Here is a 3,626-nt window from a genome sequence, read left to right as displayed (position 1 = left end):
GGGCTTGTTTCCTGTGAATTATCAACGAAATGTAGAACCCGTAGAATTTGAAGAAATCTGTCCCTTGTCATCAGCCTTCCTTCTCACTCCTTTTGTCTCGAATGTCTCAAGCGTAGTCCAGTAATCTACGATGCGATGTTTACTTATATGCGACATGATCATAATCACACAAAGGAACCGTATCATTTCCTCCACAGTAACCTGAGCAAATTTTTGCAAATACTTTGGCACTGCATCTCCTAGCGTATCAACAAGGAATCTATGATAACGGTTTGTCTCTTCAGCAATCAGCCCCATAAATTCGTTGTCGAAAAAAAAAAAAAATAGTCTACTTCCTTTGAATTTTCATTCACATTACATTTCGACGTAATGCCACTGCCATTGCTGTCAAATATGAAATCTCTGGGCTGGAAATTGCTGGCAGTCCACTCCCACTCATCACCTGGGTCACTTCGCTGTCTCCGCCTCCTTTTGACACCGTGGTTTTCATTTGTAGGTAGCAGATTTTCGTCATTTTCACTGTCGGTTGATATTTCATCACTGTCTCTTGTACCAGGACCATAATTATCCATTTCCTTTCCTTCTAAATCCGATTCATTTTCATATCCAGAAAATGAGTCGAGAAGGTCTATAAAATAGTTATCCTCGTCGAGAGCTCTCTCTCGATCTGCCGGCGGTCAACTCGAGGATGTCGTACCCTTGACCCCTCCTCCTTGACATCTTGATGAAGACTAATGAATTTTAGGAAACACGTGAATTTATATGAATTCACCGTATGACAACTGACAAACTGTTACCATATCAAGAAAAAGAGGCCAGTATTTCAATCATCAGTCCTCCACATAAAAGGAAATTACCGGTGCTCGTATACGACACAACAGTGTTCCGGGCCAGTTTATTAAACGTGTCGTATACGTTACAACCGAAATCAAAGGGTTAGTGGTTGTTTCAATGTGGTTGACTTTAAGACTAGATGTATAATGTCTAAAGATGGAATGTGTGCGAATTTTGAGTGAAAAGGCGTTCAGCCAGAGTAAGGTTAAATCTTGAATTAGACTATTTTGACTTGGTAATTCATTTATTATGCATTTATAAGAGTTTTTGTTAAATTCATTACTTGTTGGGTTTTGTTTGATAATAAATCTATTTATGTAGGAAAGATTATGTTTTCTTAGAAGATCCATTTTGAGAGATATGTGTATTGAGTACCAGAGAGAGAGAGAGAGATGTGCGGGTTGAGTCCGAGAGAGATAGGGTTGCTAGTTACCACGTTTTCTGAAGATAGGCCGCAAAACACGTTACGTAGCATTTCTAAAGAAATGTTTAATCTGTAGGTGTAACATATATATATGTGTGTGTGTGTGCGTGTGTGTGTTTATGTAACGAAAGTCATCGTGTTTTATCCTTTGCGGGTGAAAAGGGTTATATGAAAAGGACAAACCTACCTTTTTCTCTTTTGTATGGTATCGAAGTTGAAATGCTCCCGACATTCAAGCAGGGCGAAAGGCAAAACGTTAGGGATCAATAGAATAATAGTAGGAGCCATTACAAAGGCTACTACCATTACTACGCCACTTAATTTAAAGTACTATTCTACTGTTACTTCCTCCCTTGAACGTTTGAGGTTCCTCTTTATGGGAGGAAAGTGGGTTAGGTTGTTATTCATCATATTTCTCATTTATATGGCCAAAAATCTCATTATTATCCACATTAATTCAATCACTGAGAGTCATACAGATCAGTTTATGGCCTTGGCACAATCAAAAGTTTTTGTCGTTTGGATGATTTATAAGACTGCTTTGCACCCAGGGTTTCTGAAGAATGTCATCAAGTGTTTACAGAATATTACATCTGAAACATTGCCAACAGAAATTACGCACCTTTACGAAGCTGCATATATCAAAGAACAATATCAATTCCATTGGTAATGAAGAGCGTTGTTTTTATCATCAGCTGGCAACATTCTTAAAGGCTTTTACTCCCATCATAATTCCATTTCAACAAAAAGGAACATAAAGTATTTTTATAGACCATATATCATATAAGAATTTCATCACTGTTAATACAGACCTGATCTATACGATTCACGCTTTGTCAAAGATTATGCAATTCTGTTCCTGCCGTATTTTTTCTAAATTTTTGTTCTCGTATGTATTCCAGTTTCTTCTTGGCATTATTCTTCACAATTACGAAAAAACAAATGAATCATCTACTCACCCCGGAAAACTGTCACCTCTGTAATAGAATGGGCAACTGATAATCCAGATAAGAAATAGAAATTTTCACTGAATCAGTATTTCTTCTCTTTTACAATCATATAGTCACAGTATAGCATTTCTGTTTATTATTGAAATTCTTATATATTTAAATTACCATCATTTTCGGCAACAAAATTCAAGTTTCTCTCCATATTACATTCGCTTTCTTGTCGTACCGTCTTTTTCTTTATTCTTTGGAAACACATTAAACCCATGTCCTTTATCCGCAATCCCCTTGAACTTTCAGTTACTATTTTTTTTAGATAATTTCTACGAGCCATGTTTAGTGCTTTATATAATTTTGTCTTCGATGTTCTCTTTGTTTTCCTTTGACTTCTACTTTTTCTCCATTTCTAGTCATTCATCTCCTTGCCTTGATAATCCTTTACACCTTTTCCCATCGATCCTTACATGTCCTCCTGCATTTTCCGTCCTTCCCTCTTTAAGCCTCGCCTGAGCTTTCTGGGATCAGAATCTCATTTCTCTGCTTCTCATCACTTATCTCCGCATCCACATCTCGGCTTCTGAATGTATGAAGCCTTTGGCGCCCTTACTTCTGTTGTTCGTTTGACATTTTGTTCTTGACCAGAATTCTCTTTGCAGTTTGTCTTTGCTCCACTTCAGATTCCCTCGTAGATACCAGAGTTCAGAGATAATATTATTCAAGTTTTTACATCAAATATCTATTTCTACCATAAAGGCCATTAAATGAATAAGAAGACCTCCAAGCCTACCTGCCAAATTTTGTCATATCTAGTTTTTTATTTATTTATTTTTTTTTTACTTACAAGCAGGTGATTGATCACAGTCTCACTATCACAGTCCCGCTTTCCCAACAATCGGAACCACTGTCCTCGGCCACTCCGCTGGCAGGAATAAAAAAAAATCATCATTCGTTTTCATACTTTCGATTCGTTTCCTCTGTGCAAGGGCTGAGAACACGCAGGATTTCCCTTTTGCTGTTTTCAGCCCATCTCAGAAAAACCATAGCATTATTTGTCTTGAAGGCCATTACACCGTTATGTATCAGTCAGAAGTCAAATCATTAATTTTTTCTTTGATAAATTACTATTTCTAGTTTTAGTTCATGTCTGTAAACTCTCCAACAGAGATGGAAAACAATACCAGTAGGTGAAAATACAAATGGTTATAAGACGCATTAATAAGTCTAAAAGTCTAAGGAGAGAGAGAGAGAGAGAGAGAGAGAGAGAGAGAGAGAGAGAGAGAGAGAGACAGACAGACAGAGAGAACCTTTTTCCTTATTCTTCATATTATTATTATAGCAGCGTGTCTTGAGATAATCAGGGTTCCTCATGCAAGTCATGAAATTCAGAGCCGGAGACAATTATTTCTTGCCAAAATATGAAG

This window comes from Macrobrachium rosenbergii, chromosome 53 (assembly GCF_040412425.1).
Source record: "Macrobrachium rosenbergii isolate ZJJX-2024 chromosome 53, ASM4041242v1, whole genome shotgun sequence".
NCBI lineage: Eukaryota > Metazoa > Arthropoda > Malacostraca > Decapoda > Palaemonidae > Macrobrachium > Macrobrachium rosenbergii.
Note: the sequence above shows the minus strand (reverse complement) of the source record.